Source organism: Taudactylus pleione, unplaced genomic scaffold, assembly GCF_031769625.1.
Source record: "Taudactylus pleione unplaced genomic scaffold, aTauple2 ptg000173l, whole genome shotgun sequence".
NCBI lineage: Eukaryota > Metazoa > Chordata > Amphibia > Anura > Myobatrachidae > Taudactylus > Taudactylus pleione.
In genome coordinates this window covers 5,088,674-5,107,008 of record NW_028284575.1, presented here as the reverse complement: position 1 = coordinate 5,107,008, position 18,335 = coordinate 5,088,674, and the positions used below count along the sequence as shown (strand labels likewise).

The window sequence follows — 18,335 nt, the reverse complement described above, 5'->3', positions numbered from 1 at the left end:
AAAGTAAAATAAATGTAAAAAGCTGTAGAATTTCATTTAATTACAAAGGAATTAAACGGAAAATGCTAAAAAAGTAGTAAAAAAAAGATGCTTTGGGAGTAATTTGAAGCACCACAGGTGGTAGAAATCTACCAAACTCTCGGTGCTCGTAAACTATAATTAAGAACAACCAATGATAATTAGCAGCAAGTGTGGGAAGTTTAGTGCAAACTCCAATATGAAAAACTCAAGGAAAACAAAGTGTACACTGCGCTGCGGTCACAGCTAACCAATATCAGTATGCAATACCTTATGTCAGTATACTGCTAGTATGATAAATAAATAATTTTACTTGTACATAAGAATATACATAGACATAAAAAACAGTCCAACACTCACAATTGTGACATACTGAACAGTATGCAAATACAATAAAAATAGAACATAGATAAATGGATTAAGGGGGTCATTCAGACCCACTCGTGAGTGGCAGTACGCTTGCAAGTGGGTCGATGTTCCCCACTGCGCATGCGCACGACGGAGGGAGCTCCGTCGTGCGCAAGCGCGAGACCCGGGGAGCGACGGGCTTTCCATCGCTCCGGGTCTCGCACCAAAGGGGGCGTGCTGTCGATGTTGATTGACAGCACGCCCCCTTTGGTGGGCGTGCCGGCCAGACGGAGGCGTTCCCATGGGAACGCCTACCGTCTGAAGCCGGCCCCACTGACATCACTAGTGATGTCAGTGGGAGTGATTTTGGCTCTGATAGAGCCAAAATCACTCCAGGGCTTGTGGCAGGGAGACCCTACCGCAGGGTCTCCGTCGCAAGTCCGATGGTCGCGATGGTCAAGACCATCGCGACCATCTTTTTGGCCGCTCGCATATGCTGTGGGTGGTCACCCACAGCTATATGAGCGGCCAGGAGGCCGCTCCATTTTCATGGAGGAGGGCCCTGATTCAGAGCGAGTGCTCTGGTCAGAGCGTTCGGCTCTGAATCAGGCCCTAAGTTCGAATACAATGCATTCGGTATGATTCACCGGTTCAAATCCCGGCAGCAGCAGCCCGACAGAGGAGGAAATCCACATCGTCCTAAAGGTAAGTATAAACTAACCTAATTCTACCCCCTAACCCTTCTTTAGGGTGCCTAACCCTAACCTCCCCCCCGGTGCATAACCCTAATCCCCCCTCTAAGTGCCTAAACCTAACCCGCCCTTCCCCTAGCCTGACCCTAATTCCTCCCCCGGAGCCCTAAACCTCATCTATATTTAGACGCCTGTCATTTAACCCTTGCCGGGATTAAGCAGTCAGGAAGCCGGCGGTCGACATTGCGTCCGCAGGCTTCCTGAACGTATACCGTTGCTATTTAGAATCAATGTAGCTGAATGTATTCAGTTCTTGATATAAGGTGCCAAGTGTGCTTGTACATAGTACACTCTCTAAATCCATATTAGGAGAGAAGTTAAATGTAGCTGTCTTTTTGTTAATACCTGTATTGAGGATAAATGCTATTGTCTGTGCTGGCGTCCCAGCACAGATAACATGCTCCGTCGACCGTACTATGCACAATAGCGGGACCTCTGAGCAGGTTTTCGGGTATCCCCGTGAGTGAATGCGCTCACCGGCACAGATGCTGCTGGTAGCGGTTTAGGTGGTAATCTCACTCTCTCTCAGTTGTATATATATTTGGAGAGAGTATTGCCGCTGTAACGGCTAATGTATTTAGCTCCGTAGGATGGAGCTCCGCTGTCTGTATTTCAACGGTCGGCTCACTCTAATAGTCTCTTATACCCCTTTTACACCGGAGCTAAAACCCGGGTTTTTTAAGGGTTAACCTGGGCAGCTCCCTGGTGTAAAAGGGGAGAGAGTTGGATCGCCGGGTCGAGTGACACGGCAATCCAACCCAGGTAACTAGCAGGGTTTAACACGGGCGTAGCCCGTGAAACCCTGCTGTGAGAACAGCGCACTCCGGGTCACGATGACCTGGAGTGCGCTGCTAGCCGGCCGATTGGTCCGGCTTCAGTGGCGCTTGGAGATGACGTCATCTCCAAGCGACCACTTTCACTCCGCAAAAGCCGGGTCTATGCAGACCCGACTGCAGTGTGAGCGGCCCTGACTCGGGAATATCCCGAGTCGGCGCCGGCAAAATTCCGGGTCTGATCCGGATAGGAACTTTGTTCCAACTCCGGGTCAGACCCGGAATTTAGGTGGAAAAGGGTATAATACTGCTTTCACACCTAAATCCTGGGTCTGTCCCGGGATTTTATACACATTTCCAAAACGGGTCAGACCCAGGACAAGCTTTTTCTACTGCGGCACCAATTAGGATTATTCCCGGATCGGCGCCGTTCACACTGCACACGGGTGCAGTGGAACACTTCTCCCTGCACCTGGAGATGACATCATCTCCAAGCGCCAAGAAACCCAGAAGTTCCCATGTTGTAAACGGGAGCAGAGTCGAATAACCCGGGGAACCCGTTTACACTGCAGGGTTTCACAGGTCATTCCCGTGTAAAACCCTACAAGTTACCTGGGTTGGAATGCCGGTCACTGGGATGCAATCGGGAAGCCGACTGACATAAGCCCGACAGCTGGCTTCCCGACTGCTTTATCCCGGCGAGGGTTAAATGACAGGCGTCTACATCTAGATGCCTGGAGACCGGCGCCCGGCATCCTGATCGAAGGGATGTCGGGCGCCACGAGCGGACAGCCGCGGAGGGGGAGGGTTAGGTTTAGGGCTCCCAGGGGGGACTTAGTGTTAGGCACCCCCGGGAGGGTTAGGGTTAGGCTAGGGGAAGGGAGTGTTAGGGTTAGGCACCCCCGGGGGGAGGTTAGGGTTAGCACCACCCCGGCGGCCGGTCAACGCATGTGCGGAAACACTTGTCACGGTATTTTTTGCAAAAATACCGTGATAAGTGTGTGGAGGGGATTCGCATGGAGCTTTATCACAAGCTCTGTCCCTGCAGGGGATTTTTAGTATTTTCAGTCGGTAATATCACACTACAATCTGCATTCAAAATGCGGATTGTAGTAAATAGAGCCCTTAGAGACGAAACACATTGACGTCACCAGCTGCTATATCCTCCTGCCGTAGCCTGGGACTTGAGATCTGTTTGCCCGGAGAAAATCCAAGAGTGAGCCAACCGTTGAAATACAGACAGCGGAGCTCCATCCTACGGAGCTAAGTTCATTAGCCGTTACAGCGCTGTGCACACTTTGCTTTCTTTGGAGTAATTTGAGACAATTTTAAAAAAAAATAAAACAAGATAGAAAGCAATTATTTTTCTTTGAAATAAAACTATCATTACATTTGTGGTGCATTATTTAGCTAAAAAAGCTTTTTTGGGTGTAATTTGAGGCCATTTGTGGGTTTTTTTTCACCCCAAATGACTTGTAATTATTGGCCCAATTAAGCAAATTGAAAAATTACAAAAGCCTAATTAGTCATTAGGGGGTGTCCAAGGGGTTCTGAAGCAAGTCCCGACATTTTTACCTTAAAATACAGATGTTCCCCACCTTTTCACGGGGGGTGCGAAGAAAAACAGGCGAATTCACTCTGAAAAAGAAATGCGAGTTTGGAATTGAATTGCAAATGTAATTCGCAAGGCGAATTTGCAGTGATTTCACCTTGCGGGACCAAACTCGCACCTATTTGAATTCCCCCCTTTGTCCCTGTTTTGTAGTGGGCAATGATTGGCAACTCGTCAATAAAAATAAATATGCGTACAGTGGGTCTAATTCACTAAGGATCGCTAATGCGATCGCAGCTGCGATTTCAAATGAAACGCAGAAGCGAAAATATGCTAATGTTTGCCAAAGCACAGCCGCCATAAAGATTCCCCTTTCTGCCATCTCACATGCGTATGACGCCGCTTACGTGCGTAAACATCGGTACCATCGAGGCACATCGGCCAGTCACGCACATGTACAGCAGGCCTGACCTAGTGCAGACACTGCAAGTCTTGTTACATGCAGTGAGTACTCCGGCTGTGTATGCAATCGCAGTGACTAATTTATGCACGCCCATGCTACGGCGTTCCAACGGACAGGCACGCCTGCGTTCTTATGACCGCTCCCCCCTCTGGGAAATGGAGGCCGTCGCCACTCCCTCCCCGCCCACAAATGGTGGCAGACTGTCAATCACTGACAGTCTGCTGCCTCTGCATGTGGTTACGTATATGTACAGAACGGGTCGTTCTGCTATAACGCAGAACAGGTCCAGCGTCTCTGCTGAATTACCCTCAGTGTTTGTAAAGCAGTCACAGTCAAAAGTTCATTCGTTGTATTTTTTTGGGGCTGAGGTAATTCTGTCTGTTTGCAATACCATTTAATATAAAGGAGTTCTATAGAGGAAGAAGCAATGTCCCCCCAGCAGCACAGAGTATATCAGGAGATGAGTGATGTGTTTGTGGGAACAGGGGCCGTGACAAGATGTGAGGAGGGGAATGGAGGCAGCAGGAAGTCACAGGCTGAGAGTTATATAGTGGGAGGAGCAGGGCACCCAGCAGCACAGAGTATATTAGGAAATGAGTGATGTGTTAGTGAGGACAGGGCTGCATGTGACAGGGGCAGTGACATGATGTGAGGAGGGAAATGGAGGCAGCAGGAAGCAACAGACTGAGTTATGTAGTGGAAGGAGCAGGATCCCCAGCAGCACAGAGTATAACAGGGCATGATGTGAGGAGGGTAATGGAGGCAGCAGGAAGTCACAGGCTGAGAGTTATAAAGTGGAAGAAGCAATGTCCCCCAGCAGCACAGAGTGTATCAGGAGATGAGTGATGTGTCAGTGAGGACAGGGCTGCATGTGACAGGAGCAGTGACATGATGTGAGGGGGAAAATGGAGTATAGTGGAAGGAGCTGGATCCCCAGCAGCACAGAGTATATCAGGAGACACATGATGTGAGTAGGGGAATGGAAGCAAGCAGAAAGTATTACTTTTTAATAAATTGGGGATGTTTCTGAAGTGAATGAGCAATTGTATTTAATTAGAAGGTATTTTTCAAGGAAGAAATTAATTGAGCGTTGCCTCTCATGTTCAAGTATATTCCGCACACACCATATACAGTTATATAGTTGTGACCTAATATAGATAAAGGATGTTTGGGATTACAGTGACCAAATTCTTTGCAATCTATGGCATTTAATTGACTCCGGTAGGTTGTACAGGGAATGGGAGTTATAAGTAACAGACCGTCAGACCTGTCCCAGGTGATAAGTGCTGGTCCGGAAAGCATTTGAAGGACAATCGGGCAGGAGAAGTCTAGACTCTTGGTACAACCAGCCTTGGTTAGATGGCAGATTGTATTATTCTGCCGAAACAGGGCCCCAGAGATCAGGTTCTGCCTCGCCAAACAGCAGCTTTGCGCAATTCTTATTGATATTAGTGGTTTCTTGATAGCGAAAGGCACAAATACATTTTTGCTGCCTTCCCAGAATTATTCAGGACTTGAAGTGTGTTTGCCCAGTGCATGTATTCCACATGTGCTTGTGATCACAGGGGGTCATTCAGACCCGCTCGCGAGTGGCAGGACGCTCGCAAACGGGTCGATGTTCCCCACTGCGCATGCGCACGACAGAGGGAGCTCCGTCGTGCGCATGCGCGAGACCCGGCGAGCGACGGGCTCACCATCGCTCCAGGTCTCGCACCAAAAGGGGAGTGCTGTCGATGTTGATTGACAGCACGCCCCCTTTGGTGGGCGTGCCGGGGCGTGCCTGCCAGACGGAGGCGTTCCCATGGGAACGCCTACCGTCTCAAGCCGGCCCCACTGACATCATTAGTGATGTCAGTGAGAGTGATCTGATAGAGCCAAAATCACTCCAGGGCTTGCGGCAGTGAGACCCTACCGCAGGGTCTCCGTCGCAAGCCTGATGGACGCTCGCTATAGCTGTGGGTGGTAACTCACAGCTATGCGAGCGTCCATGAGGACGCTCCAAAAAAAGGTAGGAGGGCCCTGATTCAGAGAGAGCGCTCTGGTCAGAGCGTTCAGCTCTGAATCAGGCCCACAGAGCGCTTTAGTAAGGCTGCCAAGTCTATCTCTTCCGTGCGCCGTTTCTGGAATGATATAAGCCAGTAGCACTGGGCAGGTTGCCCCTATGCACGCCGGCTCTGCGGAATGGAGCATGTGTATGGCTTCAGCAGTTCTGATTGAAAATACAGAAATTCAGGGTCAGGTACTATATGGTGTCTAAGGCAGGGATAGTAAGGAAAATGTGACGTTTGATATTAGTATCATATTAATAGGTAACCTAGAGGTGCAGTGCCACTGCATGTTGTGGTAACATTACGGTATTTAGGGATGCGGAGGTTACCTGCAATTGCTGTGCTCTGTAGGATACGAACTTGATAATGAGTAGGGAGGCCAATCCCGGGATTGGGATCCTGTGATTTTGGCCTAAAAATTGGCCAGGATTGAATCCCGGGATTGGAAGCCTCTAATCTTGATCTCGTCATTGGCCATAATTTTTTCTTTTTTAATTCCGGGCAGCGCTGAGCGGTATGCAATCGGGATGCTGACGGTCTAAATGCCGACTGCCAGTATCCCGACTGTCTAATCCCGGCAGGGGTCTAATGACAGGCGTCGATTTCGATTACCTACGCCGGGAGCCCGACGCCGGGCATCCCGATTGAAGGTAAGCCGGGTGCGGACAGCCACGGGGGGGGGGGAGGAAAGGGTTAGGTTAGGGGCTCCCGGGGGGGGTTAGGGTTAGGCTAGGGGATGGGGGTTTAGGCACCCCCTGCGGGAGGTTATGGTTAGACACCCCCCCTCCCCCCACGGAAGACTTAGGTTTAGGCTGCGGGGTAGGGGGGGTTAGGTTTAGGCATTCAGAGGGTTGTTAGGGTTAGGCCCTTGGGGGGGAGGTTAGGGTTAGGCACCCCTAAGGGAGGGTTAGGAGGTGGGGGGGTTAGGTTAGTTAGTACTTACCTTGGCTGCTGTCAGGGTCTTCACTGGGGCCGGTCTTCCGGCGTCGGGATTTGAAATCATACCGATCCCACGCTGAGCACCTCCAGCAGAGTGCTCAAACGCTGCCCGGCTCCCTCTTCCCCCGGCTGGCACTGTGCAGAGTGACATGAAGACAGAGGTCACGCTGCACAGCCCGATGCCGGCTGGACCGCCCACCGCTCTACAGGATGCTTCCACCGCCGAAGTCCTGCCACCAAAAGCCCCCCGCCGGTAAATCACTGTGGGGGAGGGGCATTTTTTTTTTTAAAACCATGCCAATTCCAGGTATGCTGGGATTGAGTTTATTTCAAAAGCCCCAGGATTGGCCTCCCTAATAATGAGGTATTCTCCCAGACCAGACAAATTTGCATCACTAGGGTTTGGAGGAAAATCAGTTTCGAAAATGTTTGAGGTGCTGCAACAATCCAAGGAGTCCGCATCTTAGTCAAAGAAAGTGAGGGCCTGATTCAGAGATGAACACAATGGCCATTTACGTACGTAGATCCAGCGATTGTTGTCATTATATAAGCCGCACTGCTTGTGCGCAGCGTCCACACTGCGATTACGGACGTACAGAGGAATCCATGGTAAAGTGAGTGACAGGCTGTCAGTGTTTGGGGGTGGTAACGAGGAGTGGTAATAAGAACGCAGACGTGTCTGTGCATCTGAACACCGTTGCAAATTAGCGCAGCATGAGAGCCCTCTGCGTGTCTGCAGAGCTGCCAAATCCGCGGCCGGTCAGACCTGCTGCAAGGGCAAGATGGCCCCTCGATGTCACCGATCTTTACGCAGGTAAGAGACTTCGTACGCATGTGAGAAGGCAGAAGTGGGCGTCCTTATGCTTGGGCGCTCTTTGGAATCGTTTGCATATTCTCGCCGCTGCATACTGTTGCAGAATCGCACCTGCGATCGCATCAGCGTCCATCTCTGAATTCGGCCCCAGATCCCCTGATCGATGCGAGTCAGCTAGGATTGGATAGCATGGTAGAGAAAATCCACTTTCTTAGTTATGTAGCTGCTGACTGAAATATGTCATTTTGCCTGCTGGCCATTTAAAAGGGTTCAAGATGGGAGGGAACAAAGGGGGTCATTCAGACCCACTTGCGAGCGGCAGTACGCTCGCAAGTGGGTCGATGTTCCCCACTGCGCATGTGCATGACGGAGGGAGCTCCGTCGTGCGCATGCGTGAGACCCGACGAGCGAAGGACTTTCCTTCGCTCGGAGTGTCTCATCAAAGGGGGCGTGCTGTCGATGGTGACTGACAGCACGCCCCCTTTGGTGGGCGTGCCTGCCAGACGGAGGTGTTCACACGGGAACGCCTACCGTCTGAAGCTGGCCCCACTAGTGATGTCAGTGGGAGTGATTTTGGCTCTGATAGAGCCAAAATCACTCCTGGCCTTGCGGTTGAAAAACCCAACCGCAGGCTTTTACTCGCAGTTCCGATGGTCGCGATGGTCAAGACCATCGCGACCATCATTTTGCACGCTCGTATATGCTGTGGGTGGTGACCCACAGCTATACGAGCGTCCAGGAGGACGCTCCATATTAATGGAGGTGGGCCCTGATTCAGAGCGAGCGCTCTGGTCAGAGCGTCCGGCTCTGAATCAGGGCCAAAATTCCTAAAAATGTCTGTTTTGGCCATTGTTTATTTTAACATTCGAAAGCGAGAAGAACCTTTATATTTCGTCAAAGTGTATATGTGTGTGTGTGTTACTCCATTGTGTGTGTGTTACTCCATTGTGTGTGGGTTCAATCTGATCCAGGCAACCAGGGGCTCTCTCACCAGGACAGAGATTATCAGAGAGATGGGAGCAGCCCTGTCTGATGCCATTACTAATAGGAAGTAGGCACGGCACAGCAGTCCACCTGGACTAAAGCATTATGGACGCAGTACAGACCTTCAATACCCGTAAAACATTTACCGTGGACACCAAAGTTCTGCTTGGACAGAAGCCGTGGCGTTGTTGTACAGAGCTACCATACCCATAAGACACATACTATGGGCACCAAAAGTTGGGCACAAGTTAATAGTGAAGGTGCACCCAATGTGGCCAAATGCCTTATTTCCTAAATCCAAAGCTAAGATTAGCAGTGATAGCTTACATTTATTATTATGGTGGTTCCGATGGATGTTGTCATCTACCTCTGATATATGCAGGAATATAGAATGTTGTTAAGTCTAGGACCAAGGCCCAGATTTATCAATGAGTGATATACTTGTTATCACTGATTACTAAGCAATGTGTTTGAAAAATGACCGTTAGGCGCTGATTGGTTGGAGCACCATTTAAGATGAGTAACGGGTGATCACAAGAATATCACTCATTGATAAATCTGGGCCCAATGATCTTGGGGAGAATGTTTAAGTCCACATTAACTCAGGAAATGGGGCAATAGTTTCCACATAAGGAAAGTTCTTTACCCTCCTTAGGATGACAATGATATTGGCATCAGTGTTGCCTCCCTTCAAGATTGAATGAAAGAAGAATGTAAGCTTAGGGGCGACAGTTCCACAACAGCAAAGGGTGGTCAGTCCACCAGGACCTGGTGCTGAAGCTGATTTCAGTGGGTAGTGTCCCCCTCTGTGATGGACTCTTTTATAGGTGATTCATTATTGAGGGACAATTTTTGGTGCTGCCGCTGGATTACCATTTTGGAGTGACCGCTAACATCAAAATACCTTCTTCTCTATCCATTATCAACTGGAGATCCGCGGACTGGAGGGACTGCTCACCTGTCTCTTTTGCTACTTGGCGCTGTCACAAGCTGACTTAAAATACCTTTGCCTGTAGAGTCACCTGTTACTTCGGAAGTCCGGGTGCGGCATCACAGCTTTCCAAGGCGACGCTCTTTACTACAGCTCTGGAGACCAGGGAGCGGACTTTTTCTCCTTACGGATGATGTGGTGAGGTCCCCATGCAGAAAATTTGTACATGTGCATGAACCTATTCAGCACGGATAGTCTAGAGGAGGATTCACGCAATATACAGGAACTATATCCAAGTGGTTTGCTGTTATTAAATCTGCTGCTAAGAATTGGAGATGAATCTATATGAAGTTTTGTTTTAATGTTATTGCTGCTATTGTAAATTTTTTTATATATATTATAAACTGATTTACTAACTAAATCGATCTGCGTCGTGATCATTCATTCTACCATATCCAATAGAGATAGTGATACTTAGGGCTTGATCCAATTAGGTGCGAATGGCGAGTAGCGAGTTTGTTTCTTTAAACTCGCACAGTTCGCCACGAAGCGCGCTCCCGAGAATTGTCCAATCCAATTAAAAATGCCTATTCGCACTACTCGCAGCGGAGGGGTGCGAATTAACTGCCAAATGAGATTTGCAAGAAATGCATGAAAATGTGCGGAGACCATCCTGGACCCCCCAAAATGGATAATTTCGTTAGCCGGACCGTATAGACGGCTGTTTGTGGGCGTTAGGAAGGTGCTGTAGGTTTTGCAATGGTATCAAATGGCTGTTTTGTGCTTTCTACTTCAGGGTCCATAGGGTATCCACAGGATACCTTGGGGTATAGGTGTGACGTCAGTCGCAGGGCACCAAAGAGTTAAGCTTTCAGCCTCCCAGGATGCACTAGGTCCCCCTCCTATACCCCGCCCCCGGGCCAAGGCACCTCAGTTTAGTTTGGTGCCCGGCCGGAGTCGGGTGCACCTGTTGGAGTGGGGGCTAGAAGAGCCCCTGAAGCTTTTTCTTCATGCAGCTGTGGCTGCACATCTGGATGAACAGCATGGACAGTCAGTCCTGACGTCCATGCTGTCTTCCCTACACCCCGCCGGTACCAGAACGCCGGTACTGATCCGGGGATGCTGGTGGGCGTCTGGGGTCACAGCTAGCGGTGACCCCAGATGCTCCGGACCATGGCCGGATTCAAGGGGGACAGAGGTAAGCAGCGGGGTCCCGCGGTGGGTCCCCGCTGATCACATGGTCCTAAGTCCCCAGGCAGGGGGCTCCCTGGGGACTGGCTGCAGCGTGGAGCCAGGCGACCAACCTGCGCTTCCACTACCCCCTGGGACAGCGGACCGCAGCAGAGCGGTAGCGCTGCGGCGTCCCAGGGGTTAAATGCATGCCAGGGGAGTGCGCCTTCCCTGTCTCACAGCCGGCGCCTCCCCCGCTGCACACAGCCCTCTCTGCACTGTGCTGACTGGTCCTGTGTCAGCGCTCCTCCCCCAGGCCAGCTTCTCTCTGCTCCTCGGCGGCCATCTTCTCTGCAACGCATGGTGAACGCTGCTGGAAGTCTGGAAGGAAGCATCGTGGTCTGGGTCCCCCCGCATACCTCTCCTCCGCTGTGGCTCAGGTCTGTGTATGCAGCGCTGTGTCCTACCAGGCCCTGTGTCTGTGTAGTTGAGTGATCAGCGCTGTTAGTGCAGGAATTGTTATTTCTCTGCATTGTATGTGACTGTGCTAGCGCTGCCTGTAACTTTTCTTCTCTAAACTGTCAGCTTTATTACTGTCCCTGTTCTTCTGCTAAAGCCCTTGCGGTGCGGTGCTGCAGGGTGGTCTCTCGCCTATTTAATACTTAATTGGTGAGAGAGGTCACATACGTGGTGCCATAATGTCTGAAAGTGATTTTCCCCTCCGGCTACAGTGTACCACGTGCAAAGTACCGTTAGCGGAGGGGGAGGGTAGCGCGGAGGGCCTTTGCCGGCAGTGTTTGTCCATGGCGCGGCCTATTACGGTTACAGCACCGGTACAGGAGCCGCCCTGGGCTTGTTTCGCTCAGGCGTTAACAGCTTTAGTGGGCCAGTTAGCTCCGCAGCCCGCGTTTACTCCGATGGGTTTGTCCCAGCAGTCTGTGGTGTCGTCACCCATGCAGGGGTTCCCACGACAATTGGTGGTACCCCACAGTCTCCCTATTTCCCCGCTCCCGGGTTCTCAGGAGCCAGCGTGGGTTAACTCCCTGACGAGTTCTGTACAGCACTTGTCGGATGTGTTGCAAGGGGAGTCTGTGATGCGGCCTCATAAAAGGCCGGTGGCGTCTCTGTCCGCTCCTTATGAGGATGACGAAGGGACGTCTGATGATGGGGAGATTCTGGATCCTTACGATCAGGAACCTTTCCATACTAAGGACGCTGATGCTAAGTCCAAAGTATATATTCCTGGACTTATTCGGGCGGTCCGCACAGCCTTGGTGATTGAGGACGAAGTTCCCCCAGCGGCTAAATCTAAGTATGCCTTTTTCAAAGATGTGAAGGGCGATGCCACAGTCTTTCCTCTTTCGGGTCAGTTGGTGGACCATTTAGAGGAGGCGTGGAAACAACCTGGCAAAAGATACCAGCCGCAGAGACGCCTGGCGGTGGCTTATCCGTTCGCGGATAATTATTTTGCTAAGTGTGAATCCCCTCCACAGGTGAATTCTCACGTGACCCGTCTTGTCCGTAGTGCCACATTGCCGATGCCATCCATGTCCTCCCTTAAGGATGCTACGGACCGCAAGGTAGAAATCTGCCTGAAGTCCGCTTATTCCCTTGCAGGGGGGGCAGCACGGCCGGCTATGGCCATTTGCTGGGTTGCCAGAGCGATGGAGAGCTGGGCGGATTCATTAGAGGCTTCTTTTGAATCCGACTGTCCGGCCGAACAGGCGGAGTTGATTGGCAATCTCCGTGATTCGGCCACCTACATCAACGAGGCGGCTCTAGACATTAGTACTCTGGTGTCTAGAATTTCTTCAGCAGCGGTAGCTGCTCGTCGCACCTTGTGGCTGCGATCCTGGAAGGCGGACGCAGATCCAAGAAAGGTCTGGAAGCGTTGCCGTTTACCGGAGAAGTTCTCTTCGGTCCGGATCTGGATAAGATTGTGGCCACGCTGGCGGCAGCCAAATCTGCTTGTCTCCCGTCGGCCGCTGCTCCTTCTGGTTCTGGACCATCGTCCTTTCGGTCATCTAGGGCCCAGGGCAGGCCCAAACCACAGTCGTTTCCTCGACAGGCTGGCCCTAAGAAATCGGTCAAGCCCCGGAAACAGGCATGGAGTACCAGACGTCCGGCCCCCAAGCCAGATGACAAGCCTGCGGCCTGACGGTCCGGGTCTCCCCTTGGGGGATCCCAGGGTGGGAGGCCGCCTGCTGCAGTTCTCCCGGTGTTGGTCGTTCACTACGACAGACACTTGGGTTCTGGAGGTGGTCTCTCATGGGTACGCCCTCTCCTTCCGGCACAGACCCCCGGCTCGATTCTTCACCACGGGTCTACCATCAGACCGGAACAAGGCTACGGAGCTGCGGAAGGTATTGCACACTATGCTCCAGGCTGGAGTTATAGTGCCTGTTCCATTCTCCCAGAGGGGCCAGGGTTTCTATTCAAATCTATTTTTGGTACAGAAACCCAATGGGTCATATCGTCCGATTCTCAACCTCAAAGCACTCAACAAGTCTTTGCGGGTCCCGAAGTTTCGGATGGAGACCCTACGGTCCATCATTCTGGCGCTGGAACCTGGGGACTACATGGTGTCATTGGACATACAGGACGCTATGGCGGTCATGGCGGCTTCTCTGCGGCTGCAAGGAGTCCGCATGTTGCCGTACTTGGACGACCTGTTATTGGTGGCAGGATCTCCAGAGCTCCTGTTACACCACTTGGACCTGACCATTGCACTGCTGCAACGGCACGGCTGGCTAATCAACTGGCAGAAGTCCACTCTAATCCCGTCTCGGAGGATTCTGCATCTTGGAGCCTTATTGGACTCGGGACAGCAAAGGATCTTCGTGACGGAGGACAAGATCTCTGCTTTACAGTCAAGGGTGCGCAGTTGTCTGCACAGCCGCCGGGTGTCCTTACACTCGGCGATGAGGTTACTGGGCTCCATGGTGTCGGTGTTCGACATGGTGGAATACGCCCAGTTTCACTCCAGACCTCTGCAGCACCTGATCCTGTCCAAGTGGAACGGGCTGCCTCAGTCTCTGAAGTTCCAGACGATTGTGCTCACCCCGGAGGTTCGCCTGTCCCTTGCGTGGTGGTTAAAGACGACCCACCTCAACAAGGGACGTCCGTTCTGGGTTCCAAATTGGGTCCTGTTGACAACGGACGCCAGTCTTCGGGGCTGGGGAGCAGTTTCGGGTCCACACTTGTTCCAGGGCAGGTGGACACCGACAGAAGCGGAGCTTCCAATAAATATCTTGGAACTCCGTGCGGTCTTCAATGCTCTCCTGCAGGCACAGCGGTTTCTCCAGGGTCACCCGGTGCAGGTCCAGTCGGACAATGCTACCACCGTGGCCTACATAAACAGGCAAGGAGGAACTCGCAGTCGGGCGGCTCTCGTAGAGGTCTCTCGGATCCTGGTTTGGGCGGAGCGCAATCTTCCGGCCATATCAGCGGTCTTCATCCCGGGAGTGCTAAATTGGGAGGCGGACTTTCTAAGTCGCCAGGACGTTCATCCAGGGGAATGGTCCCTGCACCCGGACGTTTTTCAACTACTGGTGGACAGGTGGGGTCTTCCAGAAATCGACCTCATGGCGTCCCGGCACAACAACAAGTTGCCGGTGTACGGGTCTCGCACAAGAGACGAAGGGGCGTCTCTGGTGGATGCTCTGTCCGTCCGGTGGACGTTCAGGTTCGCATACCTGTTCCCTCCGGTCTCCCTTCTTCCATGGGTAATCCGGAAATTCAAACAGGAAGGAGGGACGCTCCTGTTGATAGCTCCCGCGTGGCCCAGACGGCACTGGTTCTCAGACCTTCAGGGTCTGTCCGTGGACAGTCCTCTGCGGTTGCCGCTACGACCGGACCTTCTGTCTCAGGGTCCTTGTCTTCACCCGGACCTGACTCGGCTGTCTTTGGCGGCGTGGCTGTTGAGACGGCCATGCTGAGGTCCTGGGGGTTTTCCAGCTCTGTGGTGCGTACCATGTTACGAGCTCGGAAACCGTCTTCCGCGAGGATATACCATCGCGTGTGGCATACGTTCTTCCAGTGGTGTCGACCGAGAGGTTATGCACCGCGGGAGTTTCGTCTGTCTCGGATTCTCGCCTTCCTGCAAGCGGGACTAGATCATGGGCTTCGCCTTGCTTCTTTGAAGGTACAGGTTTCGGCCCTATCTGTCTGGTTTCACCGTAGGATTGCTACAATCCCGGATGTGCGCACCTTTATGCAAGGTGTTCTCCGTATTCAGCCGCCCTTTGTTCCACCTGTGGCGCCTTGGGATTTGGCTGTGGTCCTGAGGGCTCTCCAAGGACCGCCGTTTGAACCACTGGGCTCAGTGGATATTAAATGGCTAACAGCTAAGACTGTTTTCCTTCTGGCCGTTGCTTCAGCCAGACGTGTTTCTGAGTTAGGGGCTCTTTCTTGTAGACCCCCTTTCTTGGTTTTTCATGGGAACAGGGCAGTGCTCCGCACTCGGCCCGAGTTTCTTCCCAAAGTTGTTTCCCAGTTTCATGTTAACGAGGAAATAGTTGTTCCGGCCTTTAACTCACCGGGTCTTTCCGTGGGTGAGGCCTCTTTGGATGTTGTGCGGGCCTTAAGGACTTATGTTGACCGCACTTCTTTGTTTAGGAAGTCGGACGCTTTGTTGTCCTCTATGGCTTCTGTAAAAAGGGTTGGCCTGCTTCAAAGCAAACTTTGGCAGCCTGGATCCGTATGGCTATTTCTGAAGCTTATCTTCATGAAGGCCTACCGGTCCCTCCTTCTCTGAAGGCTCATTCCACTAGGTCTGTGGGTCCTTCGTGGGCAGCTCGACGTGGTGCCTCGGCAGTTCAGATCTGCAAGGCTGCTACGTGGTCTTCTGTCCATACCTTCGTGAGGTATTACAGGTTTGACACCTTCGCCTCTCAGGATGCTTCCTTCGGGCGGCGGATTCTCCTTTCTGCACAGGAGCGTCCCCACCCTTAAAGGATACTGCTTTGGGACATCCCCAAGGTATCCTGTGGATACCCTATGGACCCTGAAGTAGAAAATATGAGATATGGTAAGAACTTACCCTTGTTATCTCTATTTCTACGAAGTCCATAGGGTTCCACAGGACTCCCGCCCTGTCGCACCTGTGCTGCAGATGGGCTTTGCTCTGGTCACCGGTTTTCCGTCTCCCTCTGGTGAGAATGTGATTCTTGTATGTGTCCAGATCTTTGTTCTCTCTCTTCCTTCTCCTCCTCCGGCCTATGGCTTGGTAACTAACTGAGGTGCCTTGGCCCGGGGGCGGGGTATAGGAGGGGGACCTAGTGCATCCTGGGAGGCTGAAAGCTTAACTCTTTGGTGCCCTGCGACTGACGTCACACCTATACCCCAAGGTATCCTGTGGAACCCTATGGACTTCGTAGAAATAGAGATAACAAGGGTAAGTTCTTACCATATCTCATATTTTTTTAAATAAATGCAAGAAAATGATAAAAATACAAACTCTTTTCGTTTAATCTCAAATGAATGAAACGAAAGATGCAAAAAAAAAAGTTGGAAAAAGGGTGATTTTGGGTAGTTTGAGGGCACATTGAAAAATTGAAAAAAATTATAAAAACAATTAGCTTTCAACTAAAAAAAATATTTTAATTAACTTTGGGGTGCCTAAACTAACGAAAAAGTTGATTTTGGGGTAATAAGTTTTTTTTTTTTTTTACCTCCCCAAAAATGACGTGTCATTTTTGAAATAATTAAACTAATTTAAAACTGCTAAATGCATAACTAGTCATTAGGGGGGGTGTCCAAGGCGTTCATCACAGGGTCATGACATTTTAACCTTACAATAAAGATTTTGGCCCTGATTCAGAGCCGGACGCTCTGACCAGAGCGCTCGCTCTGAATCAGGGCCCACCTACATAAATATGGAGCGTCCTCCTGGACGCTCGTATAACTGTGGGTCACCACCCACAGCATATACGAGCGTGCAGGGTGATGGTCGCGATGGTCTTGACCATCGCGACCATCGCCACTGCGAGCAGAAGCCTGCGGTTGAGTTTCTCAACCGCAAGCCCAGGAGTGATTTTGGCTCTATCAGAGCCAAAATCACTCCCACTGACATCACTAGTGATGTCAGTGGGGCCATCTTCTGACGGTAGGCGTTCCCTTGGGAACACCTCCGTCTGGGAGGCACGCCCCCGGCACGCCCACCAAAGGGGGCGTGCTGTCAATCAACATCGACAGCTCGCCCCCTTTGATCAGACACTCCGAGCGAAGGAAAGTCCTTCGCTCGGCGCGTCTGGCGCATGCGCACGACGGAGCTCCCTCCGTCGTGCGCTTGCGCAGTGCAGACCATCGACCCACTTGCGAGCGGACAGCCGCTCGCGAGTGGGTCTGAATCAGGCCCTTTCTTTCCATCTCTCACCCTCAGGGAGGTGCGAATGGAGAGTTGCGAATTCAGTCTGACTGATCAGTGTGAGTTTCTAATTGGATTGCAAAATGAATTCGCTAAGCGAATTCGAAGTGCAAATCGCACCTCGCAATTTGCACCTAATTGACGCCATAATATAACATTAGCGCAAAATTCTTTTTGTTTGGATTTTGGGGTGCCCAACTAGGTTGGTCACGGGTTTGAGCTTGTACAGGCTCCTAATTTGTTTTGTTGCTTTTTAAACTCATCTTCTATACATTTCTGATTGGCGCCTGCGAAGTGTGTTTTTGTCAATACATTAAATAAACATGGAGAAAAAAAATCCATGTGAGCTGCTGCAGAAAGCGTCAAAATGTTACAACAGACCATCGCGTTTCTTTATAAATAGAGCCCTAAGGGAGAGAAATTCCTGGCGGGGATGTCTGCTGAACCGGAGGGTGATTTGTGTAGCTGGCATTGGGGCTGCCTCCTGACTGCTGGGGATAGGCCTGTATGAGGAGACATGCCTGACTGATCTGTCCAGGAAAAGAGGAATAAATCAGCTATTTAGTGGTTTAGGGAGAAGGAAGCAGCCAGGGAAAGCTAGGATGTGATTTTGAGATGAACGCAATGCCGATTGCAGTTGAGCGTTTTCATGGAGTGTCACACCTGCGTCTGCGATCCTGTCTCAGTTCCTGCGCCAATTCTACGCAACCATGGAGTTTCTCAGAAAGTCGATTATTGACTTAGATTATTATTATTATCCTCCTATTCATATGGCGCCACAAGTGTTCCGCAGCACCTTACAGAGTACATAAACTAATAAGTGAACAGGAAACAAGTAACTTACAGTACATTACAGTGCAGGACAAGGACACGGTTGATACACATTGCTGCAACAGCGATTAAACCACTCACAATAAGCAGCAGAGAGTTAGCAGTCAAGTGTTATGGGGAGTAAGGAGTAGAAGAAAGTGTAAAGAGAAGCACATGAGGTAAGAGGTCCCTGCTCGTGAAAGCTTACATTCTAATGGGGAGGGGCAGACAGACAGGCGTGACACAGAAGGGGAAGATAGGTAGGAAAGAGCATGAGGTGGGTTAGGATGAGTGCTGGAAGGTCTTGATGAAGAAGTGGGTCTTGAGAGCCCGTTTGAAGATTTGTAGAGAGATGGAGAGTCTGAT

The 18,335-nt window shown here is 51.1% G+C and overlaps 1 protein-coding gene across 1 annotated transcript in view; it reads left to right on the top strand.

Annotated features, from left to right (window-relative positions):
• The window catches only part of LYPD1 (LY6/PLAUR domain containing 1), a 124,421-nt gene that overhangs the window by 18,912 nt on the left and 87,174 nt on the right, over window positions 1–18,335 (top strand). The window lies entirely within an intron of this gene.